The sequence below is a fragment of the Staurois parvus genome, unplaced genomic scaffold (assembly GCF_062004578.1).
Source record: "Staurois parvus isolate SC_StPar_1 unplaced genomic scaffold, SC_StPar_1.0 ptg000283l, whole genome shotgun sequence".
Classification (NCBI taxonomy): Eukaryota; Metazoa; Chordata; class Amphibia; order Anura; family Ranidae; genus Staurois; species Staurois parvus.
The window spans coordinates 4,695,876-4,713,944 of NW_028318079.1; the positions used below are offsets into that span (position 1 = coordinate 4,695,876).

The following is an 18,069-nucleotide window of genomic DNA, read 5'->3' on the forward strand; positions in this document are numbered from 1 at the left end:
TTTTATTACATTCAGTGGGCATAAGGTCATAGAACAGGCATACAGAGTGTTCTTCAACTACTAGGTGACCTCCTAATGACAGCCTGATACTATGTATAATCAGGACTCTGCTGAAAACAGAACCTGAAGTGTTTACTAAATTCCGAAGTAAACTGATTTTTCCTAGAAAGCTATTTCAGCAAGTCCCATAACACAATCCCAGCTATAAGTGTCTCACCCTTATTAAAGCATGAATTAGAATCTCCTCCTGAGACTTGCTGCTGGATCAATGTACACAGTGTTATTGGGAGTTTTCACTAGAACGAGAATCAGATTAATTTACTGGTGAACGTGCCTCATTTTGTAAATCAGCAGATCATTAACCTTAACAATGTCAGGCAACTGTCAAAACAACACACTTTGACACGTATCATGGAAAGGAAACTGTAAGCTATGTCCTTAAAAAAAAGGCACCAAATGGACCTAAAAACTCACTGAACATTAAACAACACAACACATATAATCAGCTCATGCCAATGTAAATACACTGTGAGCAATCTAACACTGGGTGGGATTAACTGGCACTGACATCTCCACTGACACTAGTAGAGTGATCAGTGATAATACTATACACTGTCACTGTACTAATGACACTCAAAGGGTTAACTGACCTAATCAAAGGATTACCTGTTTGTCTAACAATAACGTGTGCTGCTTTTACTAATAGATGTGTTTGTTTTTATTCCCTGCTTTGCAGGGAGAAAAAACAGACACATCGCTGCTCCCGTGTGCAGAGCCCTCGTAGTAAACACAGGTCTCCCCGCTGTCATTGGCTTAGCCATTCAGCAGTGCCATAGATCATTGGCTGGGACCTGCTGACCGACTTATGCTGTAGCGAATGACAGCATAGATCGGGCGGTGGGCAAGTACGGAGCCTTACCTGGACATGCTGACTCACTACATGTACATGATCCAGTGCAACGGGGTCACTTTGCCAATCAGCAGGGCCATAAATTATTGGCTGGGAACTTGCTGACTGACTTATGCTGTTGTGAACGACAGCACAGATCGGGCGGTGGGCACGTACGCAATCTTACCTGCACATGCTGAATCACGTACATGTACGTGATCCAGTGCAGCGGGGTTGCTCTACCAATCAGCAGGGCCATAAATCATTAGCTGGGACTTTCTGACTGACTAGATCAGGCGGTGGGCACGTACGCAACCTTCCCTGGACATGCTGAATCATGCTGAAACTGGTTAAAGTGACAAAAAAAATTTCAATGATTTCATATCTGCAGTTTTCCTTAAAATTATCCTAATCCAGCTGTGTAGGTCAGGCACTTAAGCCTAGTGCATATGATCAGAAAATCATACAAAAAATACTGCTTTCGAAGCAACCGTACAATAATCTGATCGTTAGTACACTGCTTTCGCCCAAAATTATTCAAAGGAATACGCATAACATTTTTTCTCGTTCGATACCAGATCGTATGATTTTCATTTATTCAGTACAGTTTTTGTTAGAAAATACAATACAAATACAATGTTGTACAAGAATTTTCGGAACTTTAGCAACCTCTTCAATTTCAATGTGAAGGCTAGCATGCAAAAATAAATATATTGTCATCATGTGTACAGGGCTTTACTGTTATGGGGTGTTAATGTTCTGTCCCTGCCTTTCTAATGTTCTCTTGGATTGTGATCATGCTGTTGGACATTGCCAAGGCCTGCTCCAATGAGAAATTATGTGCAGTAGTTGCTGGATCAAGTGCATACGGACAGGACATGGCTGCAAAGAACCTGCCGGAGATCAATAACACTGGAGTGCAACATAGGATGAATAAAAGATGAAATTTGTGTTTTATTAAGAAAACTTAATTGTTTAAGAAACACAGTATTGCTTTAGAGAATTTCATATATTAAATAGAATTGATTGATAGATAGATAGATAGATAGATAGATAGATAGATAGATAGATAGATAGATAGATAGAATTAGTTATATATTTTAATGAATTTTGTAATATACACTATGTATGACTAGTGGTATACTTTTACAGAATTTGTAAATTTATATCACAATGAATGGACTGCTGGTTTAACCAAAATTCAAATCCAAGGTTCGAATCTTCAGCTTGTTTGGTTCCCTGATACTGTTCATTCTCGCTGGTAATGGGGTGGGGGATAAACAGCTAAACTTGAAACAACTAAACTTGTTAAAATTCTTAAGCTCCCTGAAGCAAGTGCTTCACAAGAATCCTTATAAAAAGCTCTATTCTAGGCAGGTCTAAGTGACTGCGAAATGATTTCAATGCTTTTCACAACCGGACTGGAAACTGAGAAAGAAGCAGAGGCAATCAGCCTGTTTTTCAGCTGACGATGCTAACAAACTGTTCAAAGCAGCGTTGCATGTCTTTGCAAAAAGTACATTCAATTGGGCATTCCTTCTGATATGGCAACTAACCAAGGCAGGTCCTTTATAATCTTCCAGGACAAAAATGTTCTTTTTTTCATATAGAAACAATAAAAGTCCTGTTGATTTTCTTGCTAAGACTATTATGTTTTCTCAAAAGACATCAGGAACAGAGTCCCTTCTTTAGCAGATAGGATCAAATCAAATATAGTGTATCTAAACCCGAGAATAAAAAAGGAAATCATTTGCAGCTTACCAGTCTTTAGATGTGATGACTGCATTTGTTTTCATTTTATAAGGCTTCATAACATGTTCCTGTTGATTATTGTAAGCAGAATTTGAATGTAATAAATTCTTTTATTTTTATCTACTGCTGCACTATGGTCCATTCTGCTTTAATTTTACATGGCTTTTGAACTTATGGTGGCATAGTTGGTGGCGTTAATTTTGGCTAAATGAAGAATAGAGAACTTTAGGTGATTTGGATAAATATAGAATGTGAGTTTTATTTTATGGAGTGATGCAGGGTCATGGATAAGGGGGTACCACCAGTCCTCCTGTATGGGGCCCAGGCCAGTAGTGGGGCCCAGGCAGCTAGGTGAATCGGATGTGGGCAGGGAGGGTGACTGGCATGGCGGGAGGGCAAATACTGGAACTGATCCGCTGTATGGCTCTCTCTCCAGCAACTGAAAGCTGGTTTTTTCTCCTCTCCCTCCTGTTGCATTTCAGCTGCTGCAGAGAGAGCCATACAAGGGGGTTGGTTCCAGTTATTGCCCCCTCCCCCCACACCCATTACCCTCCCTGTGCACCACACATTTCCCCACCCCCACATTTCCCTACCCCCAGAGTGCTGCTGGATTCCCTCCTCCCCTTCCTACTGTTAGCTGCAAGCACACAATAGGATCCCTTAGGATGGACAATGGGGGAAGGGTCCCATAAATATGTCAAATTTACCAGCCCATCCCTTTCCTGAATGAACACAATGAGTGATCAGTATCGATCACTCACTGTGTTCATAACTGAAGCATGGTAAACTGTATACAAGAATCTTTTGAAATGAGGGTAAGGGTAGGTATGGTGGATGGCAAGAGTTTCTCATGCAGTGGAGATATAATATAATAATTTAGTACATATTTTTTATTTTTCATGTGAGAATGTTAATTTACTCTATTTATTAGTTCACATATTTGAACCTATTGTACTATATACAATTAATTGTTTTTTTTAACATTGTGGGAGAGGAGCATAGTGGAAACACATTGAATACTGATGCTCAAGCGAAGACACAAGTGCAAGTACTGAAAGGCTTTATACAGAAGTTTGGTTTTTGATATGAAAAAAGACTGTGGAGTTTATAAGAAGTGCAGGTTTTTGTGCATTTTTGATTCGGTCTGAATATTAGGATTTATAGGAACCTCAAGGTGTTAAAGCCCACCCCCCCCATCTCAGCAATCAAGTCTTTTAAGAACAGGTTGCATTAAGGATTAAAGTATAACTAAAGGCAAAGCAATTTTTTTTGTTTTGAACAGTGTGGAGAGGGATTAGAACACCTTTTTATTCTTGTCTGTGCCCCCAACAGGGAGGTTCACCCTCTCTATTTGTCCTGTTTGTTTTTATCATCAAAAATGAAAGTAAAGAAAATCCAAAATTGTGGGTTATCTCCAGAAAAGTAATAGAGGGGAAATGTGTCAGTGGGGACACTAGTTCTGGGGACCTGGGGGTCCACAAGGAATTCCGTTAATTTGCAGGGTTTTCTCTCACTTCCTGTTTTGCTATGGGACAAGAAGTTCAGGCAAATTTCCCTAACGGGACACAGATGGCAAACAAACTAACAGGGGTAAACGCCTCCCCTCCACTCTATTCAAAATGTTCAAAATGTTTTACTTTAAGCAAAGGTTCTCCTATGTTCTTTGGCACCTTTACACCTTATAAAGCAGGTAAATAAGTAAACAATGACCAAACACCCATCAGTGTATTTAATTAAATCTCATAAACTTGGATTGGAAGATTCTAGTTTGGGATCACCGGTGTTTAGAAAGGCCTTGCAGGGCCCTTTCTGAACACCAGCATGACTTAGTAAACATACCTTGTGTGAGGAGGTAGATTCACTAAGCCCTACCTGACAGCTGAACCTAGTGAACTGGTTATTAACTCTTTTTCCCTGCCCATAGGTTGCTTGAGCTGTTAATCACCATTGCTGTCACAAAGAAGGGGGGAGTCATATGCTTCCCCTATTTGAACGCACCAGGTATATTTTTTTTGCTCTTGATGTTCAAAGGGAGCAGTAGTAGAAGTAGTAGAAAGTATGTTCTGCTGGTGGTACCACCAACAAAGTGGATCAGGTGCTCTGCCAGCACAGGTTTACTTTACTTGCTATTAGAACAAACATACTGTAGTTTTCATTATATTTAACCTGTAAAATGTCAGCCATTTTACAAATCATAGTGACTATTTTAAGACTTTAAGATTTTATATAGTTTATATTATTATAGTACAGGATTTATATAGCGCCAACAGTTTGTGCAGCGCTTTACAAAATGAAGGTAGACATTACAATTACAATACAATTTGGTACAGGAGGAAACAGAGGGCCCTGCTCGTTAGAGCTTACAATCTAAGAGGAAGGGTTGAGTGATACAATAATAGCTGTGGGGGAAGAACTGATGGAGGAAATTAAAGGCAGTTTACTAATTAGAAGCAGGATAGGCTTCATTAAAGAGAAAAGCTTTCAGGGATCATCTAAAGGTGGATAGATTAGGAGATAGCCGGACAGATTGGGGTAGGGAGTTCCATGGGATTGAAGAAGCTCGGGAGAAGTCCTGGAGGCAAGCATGGGAGGAGGTGACATGGGAACTAGAGAGCAGGAGGTCTTGCCAGGATCAAAGAGAGCTGTTTGGTTGAAATTTTGAGTCTAGGTTGGTGATGTAGCTGGGGGCAGAGTTGTGGGTGGAATTGTAAGTTGTTGTTAGTATTTTGAATTTTATTTGTTGGGCCCGTGGAAGCCCCAGTGGAGGGATTGGCAGAGAGGGGTAGCAGACACTGAATAGTTGGTAAGGTGGATGAGCCTGGCAGCAGTATTCATGATGGACTGGTTTACAGATTAAAGCCACTCAGTGTGTTTTTTGCAATATTTACTAGGAAACAAAAAAACTCACTTAGAAGTACAATAGTCTTTATTAAGCAATGTGTGTTCTACTTACAATACAAAGAAGAAAAGCATATACAGTGGGGCAAAAAAGTATTTAGTCAGCCACCAATTGTGCAAGTTCTCCCACTTAAAAAGATGAGAGAGGCCTTTAATTGGCATCATAGGTAGACCTCAACTATGAGAGACAAAATGAGAAAAAAATCCAGACAATCACATTGGCTGATTTGGAAAGAATTTATTTGCAAATTATGGTGGAAAATAAGTATTTGGTCAATATCAAAAGTTCATCTCAATACTTTGTTATATATCCTTTGTTGGTCATGACAGAGGTCAAACGTTTCCTGTAAGTCTTCACAAGGTTGGCACACACTGTTGCTGGTATGTTGGCCCATTCCTCCATGCAGATCTCCTCTAGAGCAGTGATGTCTTGGGGCTGTCGCTGGGCAACACAGACTTTCAACTCCCTCCAAAGGTTTTCTATGGGGTTGAGATCTGGAGACTGGCTAGGCCACTCCAGGACCTTGAAATGCTTCTTACGAAGCCACTCCTTCATTGCCCGGGCGGTATGTTTGGGATCATTGTCATGTTGGAAGACCCAGCCACATTTCATCTGCAATGCCCTTGCACTCAAAATCTCATGATACATGGCCCCATTCATTCTGTCCTGTACATGGATCAGTCGTCCTGGTCCCTTTGTGGAGAAACAGCCCCAAAGCATGATGTTGCCACCCCCATGCTTCACAGTAGGTATGGTGTTCTTTGGATGCAACTCAGCATTCTCTCTCCTCCAAACACGAGTTGTGTTTCTACCAAACAGCTCTATGTTGGTTTCATCTGACCATATGACATTCTCCCAATCCTCTTCTGGATCATCCAAATGCTCTCTAGCAAACTTCAGACAGGCCCGGACATGTACTGGCTTAAGCAGGGGGACATGTCTGGCACTACAGGATCTGTGTCCCTGGCGGCGCAGTGTGTTACTGATGGTAGCCTTTGTTACATTGGTCCCAGCTCTCTGCAGGTCATTCACTAGGTCCCCCCGTGTGGTCCTGGGATTTTTGCTCACCGTTCTTGTGATCATTTTGACCCCATGGGTGAGATCTTGCGTGGAGCCAGAGATTGAGGGAGATTATCAGTGGTCTTGTATGTCTTCCATTTTCTAATTATTGCTCCCACAGTTGATTTGTTCACACCAAGCTGCTTGCCTATTGCAGATTCAGTCCTCCCAGCCTGGTGCAGCTCTACAATTTTGTTTCTGGTGTCCTTCAACAGCTCTTTGGTCTTCACCATAGTGGATTTGGAGTGTGGCTGTTTGAGGTTGTGGACATGTGTCTTTTATACTGATAACAAGTTCAAACAGGTGCCATTGATACAGGTAATGAGTGCAGGACAGAGGAGCCTCTTAAAGAAGAAGGTAGAGATCTGTGAGAGTCAGAAATCTTGCTTGTTTGTAGGTGACCAAATACTTATTTTCCACCATAATTTGCAAATAAATTCTTTCCAAATCAGCCAATGTGATTGTCTGGATTTTTTTTCTCATTTTGTTTCTCATAGTTGAGGTCTACCTATGATGCCAATTACAGGCCTCTCTCATCTTTTTAAGTGGGAGAACTTGCACAATTGGTGGCTGACTAAATACTTTTTTGCCCCACTGTATGATGACATATACATGTAATTAGAGTCATGCATTTGATCAGAGGCTTCAATGAGGGAAAGACATCAGCGTTATTTTACTAAAAGTCCATAGATAATACAATCACTTTGGTGACAAGGAAATAAAAGCTTCAGAGAAATGTGTTCATGTCATCAGGAGGAAATAGTGTCAGTCATGCTAAGATAAAAGGGATAAGTCTATTTTTGTATCCCTAATTAACTACATTTCTTTCCAGATAAATCTAGGGAGACAAGACTATGGCTGTGCCTACTACTAATTACACAAATTATCAGATCAAAGGTCAGATTTTTATATTATTCCTTCTATAGAATTCTCTTTGGGAAATATTTCAGAAAGGCATCACAAACTAATATGAGAGGTGTAACTATGTGTACAGCAGCAATGCCATTTCTGAAGATGAATAATGCTTGAACGGCTGCTGTTGATAGAGTTTTTAGAACCCCAGTTTACTTTTTTTTTTTTTAATAATTGTATAATTTTTTTTAACACTTTTAATTTTTTCACTTAACTTACAAGATGACAAGCCCCCTAAGTGATAGTAATTTTTTGAGGAAGGTCCTTTTTATGGGGACCTTAGGAATCTAATAGACCAGTAATTCCTCCTTTATACTCTGCCCAAACAGGTCATGTCCAGACTGTACTTAAAGCGGAGTTCCACTCACTCTGTAAAAAAATTAAAATCAGCAGCTACAAAAACTGTAGAAGCTGACTTTTAAAAAACAGCCACTCCCGCGTGGCCCCTGCCGCAGCCCGTTTCACTGGCTGTCCTGTATTCCAGGTGCCGGCATCTTCACTGTTGGCAACCAGCTGTGACAGCTTGCAGCTTCACAGCCGGGTACCCACTGCACATGTGCGAGTAGCACTGCACTTCCTGAATAGCCCCATCATCTTCTGGGGCCTTTCACGTGTCCCACAAGATTTCGGGGAGGGAGGGTAGGAGGACAACTACCGTTTCCGATCGCCTAGGCGATCGCAGTGGAAGTGGCAGCAGGTATCTGTCAAATTCGGGTACCCTTCCCCCTCCCCCACTCCCCAAAGGTGCCAATCCTTAATGGGGAGTGGGGGAGTAGTCCTTAAAGCGGAACTACCCCTTTGGGTGGAACTCCGCTTTAATCTGTTGTTATCCCAGCCCTAAGAATTTAATGTTTAATTTTCTTTCCAAGCATCGCAGTTGAGGTATAATGTTCCATCTCTTTCTCTCCAAATACAAAAGGAATACATGAACAATAAGAGGGTTTTGGGGAAAAGAAAAGTGCATCCACTGCATTAGCATGTTATAATGTAAAAAATGATGGTAAATTGAGGAGATGTAATAATAGGTTAGAATACAAACAATAGCGCAGCCCGAGTGATTCCCCCATCCACCTCAAATGTGTGGATGGGGGAATCGGCACAACTTTTTCCGTTCAACTAGCGGATAGGAAAAAGATGTATATTGTATAGCCTGCCGTAGTCTAAGGTTGTCTTCTTATGGGTTACCCTGACCTTATATACCTATCCTCCCTCTTAGTCCCTCACTATTCCCCCCCCCCTTGCTCCACCTCTGCTCTCTCTCTTTCTTTCCCCCCTCTCTCCACTCTCCCGCTCTCACTGTGCTTTTTCTTCCCCTCTTCTCACCCTTGTAAAACAACCCATTCAATTTAAACTAAAATTGAAAGGCAAAATATTTGTGTATACACATAAAAACTTTATAAATACCCTTTTCCCCTTTTTTATGAATTGTGAAATGACTGCATACCCTCTGTTTCCTGCTGAATAAGGATCTTAGAGAGCTAGGGTGAGGAGGAACAGCAGTACACTGATCTTCGCAGTGAATGGTTGTGCAAGGGGGGCATGTCTAGTCATTGGAGGAGAATTCTCAGCACTGCCATAAAATTGACCACACTGTGCTCTCCTACCTAGTGTGGTCAGTTTTTAATAGGAAAGCGGGAGGGACTGGCAGGAACACCAGGGATTTCACACAAAGGAAGCAATGCAAAGATAACAGGATCATTTCTAGCACAAGTACATGGTACAGCCGGCACATATCAGCAATATGAAATGTTGGGTATACATATTATTTTCTTTCTTTTTTTCGCAATAAATTTTTATTTAATTTTCACAAGAAAACATACATGTTATTCCGCCAAATGCGGGCTTGCAATAAAAGCAGTTATCGTGTATAACAGGGAAACAAAAAAAAAATCATAATAAACACAAACATGAAGACAAAGGGCATGCCGTTTGAGTACCTATTATTAAGTCACCAAGAAATTAGTACAGATGGTCACATAAGGGAGAGACTGAGGTGGGGCACCTTGGAGATCAATATAAATCAACAAAAAGGTTGCGCTTTTATCATAAATAAATAAATCAAAAACTTATATTGTGAAATAATCAAATAATTGTGCTCAAAAAAATGTCTGTGATCAAACGATGTGAAAAAAGTCCATCACCAAAAAGTGTACCAATCCACCACCAGTAGAAATGAATAAACTCACCAGAGCATATTGCTAGTAATATTATAAACTAGCAATTTGCACATTTTCTCTGGGAACAATGATCTGCAGACAGGTACCACGGCAACAAGACTCTCCAATATATCCAACTCTCAGCTTTGGGAGCAATGCTCTGCAGACAGGTACCACGGCAACAAGACTCTCCAATATATCCAACTCTCAGCTTTGGGAGCAATGCTCTGCAGACAGGAAACGCCCGACAACGGGACTCTCCAATATATCCAACTCCTCTTAGCTTTGGGAGCAATGCTCTGCAGACAGGAAACCCCCGACAACGGGACTCTCCAATATATCCAACTCCTCTTAGCTTTGGGAGCAATGCTCTGCGGGCAGGAAACCCCCGACAACGGGACTCTCCAATATATCCAACTCCTCTTAGCTTTGGGAGCAATGCTCTGCGGGCAGGAAACCCCCGACAACGGGACTCTCCAATATATCCAACTCCTCTTAGCTTTGGGAGCAATGCTCTGCGGGCAGGAAACCCCCGACAACAGGACTCTCCAATATATCCAACTCCTCTTAGCTTTGGGAGCAATGCTCTGCGGGCAGGAAACCCCCGACAACAGGACTCTCCAATATATCCAACTCCTCTTAGCTTTGGGAGCAATGCTCTGCGGGCAGGAAACCCCCGACAACAGGACTCTCCAATATATCCAACTCCTCTTAGCTTTGGGAGCAATGCTCTGCGGGCAGGAAACCCCCGACAACGGGACTCTCCAATATATCCAACTCCTCTTAGCTTTGGGAGCAATGCTCTGCGGGCAGGAAACCCCCGACAACGGGACTCTCCAATATATCCAGCTCCTCTTAGCTTTGGGAGCAATGCTCTGCGGGCAGGAAACCCCCGACAACAGGACTCTCCAATATATCCAACTCCTCTTAGCTTTGGGAGCAATGCTCTGCGGGCAGGAAACCCCCGACAATAGGACTCTCCATTATATCCAACTCCTCTTAGCTTTGGGAGCAATGCTCTGCGGGCAGGAAACCCCCGACAACAGGACTCTCCAATATATCCAACTCCTCTTAGCTTCGGGAGCAATGCTCTGCGGGCAGGAAACCCCCGACAACAGGACTCTCCAATATATCCAACTCCTCTTACATAGGGCATGGTAGTCAACCCAAGTAGCCACAGGAACAAAAGGTCATTTTTTGATGACTTGAGTACTGCCCTGATATCCTGTCCCCTTTTTGGTGATGGACTTTTTCACGTCAATTGAAAGAAATCAGAGATATTTTTTTGAGCACAATTATTTGATTATTTATTTCACAATATAAGTTTTTCATTTATTTATTTATGATAAAAGCACAACCTTTTTGTTGATTTATACTGTTACGTTTTATTTTTAAAGGGTGAGGTTTAGCAGCTTTTATTTTAATCTAATTTATTTTGTCGCTGTATTCACATATATGTTATTTTATTGGAGATCAATAGCTTGAGGAGGCTAGGGGCACCTGTTCGACCAGAAGGTCCAGGGCTCAAGATTTGGCCAAGATTCGGGCAAATTGCTAAGGCATGTTCATAAGAGTAATGGAGTTTAACAAGCGCTAAAGCTTCAGAGGCATTGGGAGCATTCTTGGCTTTCCAGTGTCAGGCTATCATGAGCCTGGCAGCCATAAGGAGATGTATGGTGCAGAACTAGGGACATCCTCAATGCCCAGGTTTAACACCACCAAGGCAGGATTGGGAGTAATTTTCTGGCCTACCACATCGGAGAGTACTGCAAAAATGTTGTTCCAGAAACTGACAACACTTTTACAGGTCCAGAAAATGTGGATAAGATTGCCAACTTGTCCGTACCGACGCCAGCATAGTGGGGACTGAGAAGGAAAGAATTGGGCCAAATGATAAGAGGTGAGGTACCAACAGAGAGATATTTTCTGAGTTAATTCCCAATGCTGTGGTGTACATATTCTTTAAATCCATCTAAACCTACATGACCATCTAAGACAGCGGTTCTCAACATGTGGGTCGCGACCCTTGGGGGGTCGAGCAACCCTTTCACAGGGGTCTCCTAAGACCATTGGAAAACACATATTTCCAATGGTCTTAGGAACCGAGACACCGCTCCTCTATCAGTCTCCAGGCGGGTCCACCCACATGCAGATACGTCCACATTTCCCCGGACCGCGATGTGTGTGCGGGATGACATGCCGCCCCTGTCATCTGGCCACATCCCCGGGATCACTCAACAGCTCCGCCTCCTCGCCAGCGATTGGTCGCTGGAACTGTAGCTCAGGAGAGGCACACAGGCGGCCAATCACCAGCGAGGAGGAGGAGCCAAGCAGCAGTGTGAAGATCAAAAAAAGATCGAGCGAGGGAGCGGCCGGAGAAGGAAGACAGCTGACAGGTAAGTGTCTGTAGCGTGCAGATGGTGCTGCTGCAGCCAGGTATGCTGGCTGTAGATGGGAGAGGGAGGGAGCGAGCCCAGGCTGGAGCAGGAGTCAGCAAGGTAAGTATCATTGGTGTCAGTAGGAGGAATAGTGCCCCATCATTGGTGTCACTAATACCAATGATGGGGCACTATTCCTCCCACTGACACCAGTGATGTAGCACTATTTCCTCCCCCCCCACTGACACCAATGATGGGGAACTATGCCTCCCTCCACTGACACCAACAATGGGGCACTATTCCTTCCCCCACTGACACCAACAATGGGGCACTATTCCTCCCCCCACTGACACTAACGATGGGGCACTATCCCCCCCACTGACACCAATGATGGGGAACAATTCCCCCCCACACTATTATCAATGATGGGGCACTATCCCCCCCCCCCACTGACACCAATGATGGGGCACTATTCCTCCCACTGACACAAATGATGGGGCACTATTCCTCCCACTGATACCAACGATGGGACACTATTCCTCCCACTGACATCAGTGATGTGGCACTACTCCTCTCACTGACACCAATGATGTGGCACTACTCCTCCCACTGCAAAATTACAGTTATGAAGTAGCAACGAAAATAATTTTATGGTTGGGGGTCACCACAACATGAGGAACTATATTAAAGGGTCACGGCATTAGGAAGGTTGAGAACCACTGATCTAAGACAACTTTGTGCATAAGGTGACAACAGGGTAACTACACCACTGCACAATTTCACAGAAAATGAACAGTGTTATCACTCTGTTAAAGGAAATGGAACAATAATAGGTCTACTGGCAGGATCAACAGGTAATACCTATGTTACAGAAGATACAGTTGCAAGAAAAAGTATGTGAACCCCTTGGGATTACGTGGAGTTTTGCATGAATTGGGCATAAAATGTGCTCTGAACTTCATCTAAGTCACAACAATAGAAGAACACAGTCTGCTGAACATAATACTACACAAACATTAGATGTTGACATGGTTTAATTGCACATAACATGTAAACATTCACAGTGCAGGGAGGAAAAAGTATGTGAACCTTTGGACTTAATAACTGGTTGACCCTCCTTTGGCAGCAATAACCTCAACCAAACATTTCCTGTAGTTGCAGAACACCTGCACAACGATCTGGAGTAATTTTGGACCACTCCTCTTCACAAAACTGTTTCAGTGTAGCAATATTCTTGGGATGTCTGGTGTGAATCGCTCTCTTAAGGTCATGCCACAGCATTTCAATCGGGTTGAGGTCAGGACTCTGACTGGGCCACTCCAGAAGGCGTATTCTGTGCTGTTGCAGCCATTGTTTTGTTGAATTACTTGTATGCTTTGGGTCATTGTCCTTTTGCATCACCCATCCTCTGCGGAGCTTCAGTTGGTGGACAGATGGTCGTACGTTTTCCTGCAAAATGTCTTGATAAACTCTGGAATTCATTTTCCCATCAATGACAACAATCCGTCCAGGCCCTGAGGCAGCAAAGCAGCCCCAAACCATGATGCTCCCTCCGCCATGTTTTACAGTGGGGATGAGGTTTTGATGTTGGTGTGCTGTGCCTTTTTTTCTCCACACATAGTGTTGTGTGTTCTTCCCAAACAACTCAATCTTGGTTTCATCTGTCCACAGTATATTTTGCCAGTAGTGCTGTGGAACATCCAGGTGCTCTTTTGCAAACTTCAAACGTGCTGCAATATTCTTTTTGGACAGCAATGGCTTCCTCCGTGGTGTCCTCCCATGTACTCCATTCTTGTTTAATGTTTTCCTTATTGTAGATGTGTCAACAAAAATGTTAGCATGTGCCAGAGATTTCTGTAGGTCTTTAGCTGACACTCTGGGATTCTTCTTTACCTCATGCAGCATTCTGCGCTGTGCTCTTGCAGTCATTTTTACAGGACGACCGCGCCTAGGGAGGGTAGCAACAGTGCTAAACTTTCTCCATTTGTAGACAGTCTGTCTTACTGTGGACACATGAACATCAACGCTTTTGGAGATACTTTTGTAACCCTTTCCAGCTTCATGCAAGTCAAAAATTCTTGATCGTAGGTCTTCTAAGAGCTCTTTTCTGCGAGGCATGGTTCACATCAGACACTGCTTCTTGAAACCAGTAAACCCAAAACAGGTGTGTGTTTTTTAAGGGCAGGACAGCTGTCAGCAACACATCCAATATCATCACACTGATTAGAGTCAAGGTTGGCTCACTCCTGGCTCCAATTAGCTCTGGGAGAAGTCATTAAGCTAGGGCCGCACATACTTTTTCCCCCCTGCACTGTGAATGTTTACATGTTATATGCAATTAAACCATGGCAACATCTAATGTTTGTGTAGTATTATGTTCAGCAGACTGTGTTCTTCTATTGTTGTGACTTAGATGACGTTCAGAGCACATTTTATGCCCAATTCATGCAAAACTCCACGTAATCCCAAGGGGTTCACATACTTTTTCTTGCAACTGTACATGTTAATGCTAGCAACAGATTGCATCAAATGTAATTTTTTTTGCCCATAGTTTCAATTATAAATCTTATGTTTATATCCCCATGACATAGTAAAAAGTCTGAACCAATTGCATATTATATATTTTTCTCTATTTTTCTGCTTCTTACTGGCTCCGCTCACATAGAACATTGTTTTCTGCAGACTTTTCCATTGGGATTATCTCTAATTGGATTCTGCTGTATAATTCTAAATAGCTAAATGTCCCTTTAAGTGAAGGTCTGAAGGCTACAACTATACAGGGCTTAGGATAATAACAGGTGGTGAGTCACTAACAACCTATCTGTAATCTTGTTAAATGGCACTTTAAGATTGTTCTCAGTTTGCACCTAGTGAGGTATCCTTCTAGAACTAAGACCTTTAGTCAGACATATTTTTTACCAGTAAATGATAAGACATTGATTGTTTCTTAAGCTCCGCGTGTGATTGGCTGACTTACAGATTACTGTATTGATCCCAAGCCCCAGTCCTTTCTATAGCTGTCATGTTATCGAGAGTAATGCAGATTACTGCTCCAAGCACATTATTTTTTCATGATAGACAAGAAAAGGTGTTTCTATACGTTCCTTAAAAGTTTTATCATTTCAACAAAGAAATTGATGTAAGTTTTGGGAATGATACAGGTACAGTAGACACAGAGAAAGCACATAAACAGCATACAGTATTAAACAGCACTGTATTTGTGGTTTAAAGGGAAATTCCTGATTATAAAATGGTTTTGAGCATTACACAAGTAATAACACTTCCACGATGCACTGTGTGGTATTGTGTGAGATCACCATTGCTACTCTCCATCTTATCTAATCTACTCTCCATCTTATCCAATCAGAAAATGCCTTGTATTCAGGGGTGGACTGACAACTCATGGGGCCCTGGGCAATAGAGGATCATGGGGCCCCTGTGTCCCAAACTCAAAAAAGCCTATGACAAAGGTACCAGGGGAATCTCATGGGGCCCCCTACTGACCCCGGGCCCTCGGGCAGTGCCCGAGTTTCCAAATGGTCAGTCCGCCCCTGCTTGTATTCATTGACAAATACAAAGCATTCTATAAATGGCAGTGGTGCTGAGCAATTGACCCCCTAATGTATAGTATAGAGATGGAAAGCTGCTCACACAAAACCCAGAAGACTACAGCTCTCACTTTATGTAGTGTGCACTACTACAGTTACAAATAGCTAGCCTGGCTGTAAAAAAGACAAAAGTCCATCCAGTTCAACCATAAAAAAAAAAAGTTATAATCCTATACCCACAGTTGATCCAGAGGAGGCAAAAATAACCCAGCAAAGCATGATCCAATTTGCTCCTGCAGGGAAAAAAATTCCTTCCTGATCCCTGAGAGACAATTGGATATTCAGTACTTTGCATCATTCTCAGTGGCCCTCCGGATATCAGACATCAATGCTTATGTCGAGCAATTTGGCTCCAAATATGAGAAAAAAAAACTTCCTGGAGTTCTGCTTTAACACGTAGAGCCCCTATAGGAGGCGATGGATGATGCTTGTTGACTGATGCTGCCTTGACTTTGCATGCTCCTCAGCCCTTCTGACAGATATAGTTAGGCCAACAATGTTCACCAAATTAGTTACCACTGGTTCAAATCCCATCCACAGCACCACCTGCCTGGAGTTAGCATATTCTCCCTGTGCCTGCGTGGGCTTCCTCCGAGTACTCCGGTTTCCTCCCACACTCCAAAGACATGCTGGTAGGTTAATTGGGTCCTGTCTAAATTGGCCCTAGTATGTGTATGTATAAATGTAAGTTAGGGGCCTTAGATTGTCCGCCCCTTGAAGGTTAGGGACTGATGTGAAAGTACAATATATATGTAAAGCGCTGCGTAAATTGACAGCATTATATAAGTACCTGTAATAAATAAATAAATGCCAATAATACCCAACACAGAGTTAAAAGGGCAATGGACACAATATTATCAAACACCATGATTGTATTGAATATCTCAATGATGACTCAAGTTAACACTTAGGGGATTACAAACCATTTACAGCAATGAACACAATTTGAAGGAATAGGCAAAGGTAACACTAAGGGAATATCAATGTTTAAATAATGTCAGCAGATTGTGCATAACCTCTGTGCATCAATGGTACCTCTTGAAAGTGCAACACTGGTTGTGGGGAAGAAGCGAAAGAAAACCGCCAGCTCCCTTGTGACCACTGGTGCAGCACAATGGGACCATGTTAATGCCTTTTTTATGGATATATCTGTATAAAGGAGGGGCACCCTAATAAATAAGGGATACGTAGCTATGGGCATGGAATAGAGTCGGTCCAAAGGTTAGGGACAGTATCTTCTGCTAACACACTGGAGCCCTTCAAAAGTGTAGAGTGATGAAGAGTAATGAGGAATGACCAGGTCAGATCTGCAGAGAAAACTAAGGGAATAGCAAGGCAAGGATTCCTTGATTCATTTGGACAAACTGGTGTCTGCTATCAGTGTCTTTATACAACTGGGTAAACAGAAAGGTAGGCAGCTGGATGCAAAAGACAGCTTCCAACTGTTCCCTTGTGTCACCGGACTGAGAGATGAACCCACCAGAAGCAGTGAAATATATCAGCTCTCCCAAGCCTTTGCTGGATCAGCTTTCTGGAATTTGTAGTTCTGAAGGGGATCTAAAATACAGTGAGGATTGACTGTAGAACTACAGGTCCCAAGATCCTCTGCTCTGTCCAGGAACAACAGCTCCCCTCCCTTTTAGGCAGGAAGTGATGTAACGGTCTGGGTCCTGGGCATTAGGAGGGATCTAGCTAGTCTTTGGTTCTGTTTCATAATGTCCTCTTGATTCCATTTTGCAGTAGCCGGAACCTGGCTGCAAATATACACCATTCAGCAATAACGTTATGACCACTGACCTTTAAATTTAATAACAATGGTTATCTCATTACAATGGCATCCAAAAGTTGGTGGTATATATTAGGCAGCAAGTGAACACGTTGTCCATGAAGTTGATATGCTGAAAAATGGGCAAACCTAAGGATTTGAGCAATTCTGACAAAGGTCAAATTGGCTTGATGACTGGGTTAAAGCATCTCTCAATCTGCAGCTCTTGTGAGATATTCCCAGTCTGCAGTGGTAAGGATCTATCAAAATTGGTCCAAGGTAGGAAAACAGGTGAACTGGTAACAGGGTCATGGGCAGCCAAGGCTCATTCGCACATGGGGAGCAAAGTCTGGCCTGTGTTGTCCAATCCAATAGAAGAGCTATTGTAGCTCAAATTGCTGAAAATGTTAATGCTGGTTCTTATAGAAAGATGTCAGAATACACACTTCATTTCAGTTTTTTGTATGTGGCTGTATAACCACAGACCAGTCAGGGCATACATTCTGACCAGTGTCCACAGCCAAAAGCACCTACAATGGGAACATGAGCATCAGAACTGGACCACAGGAGCAATAGAAGAAGATGTCTTGGTCTGATGAATTCAAGAAGGGTTTAAGGAACACAACAATGAGTTTGAAGAATTGACTTGGC

General features: G+C 42.5%; 1 long non-coding RNA gene across 1 annotated transcript in view; it reads left to right on the plus strand.

Moving 5' to 3' along the window:
* LOC149458560 (uncharacterized) overlaps positions 1–18,069 on the plus strand; it is a 94,705-nt gene that overhangs the window by 50,384 nt on the left and 26,252 nt on the right. The gene's annotated exons all lie outside the window — the stretch shown is intronic.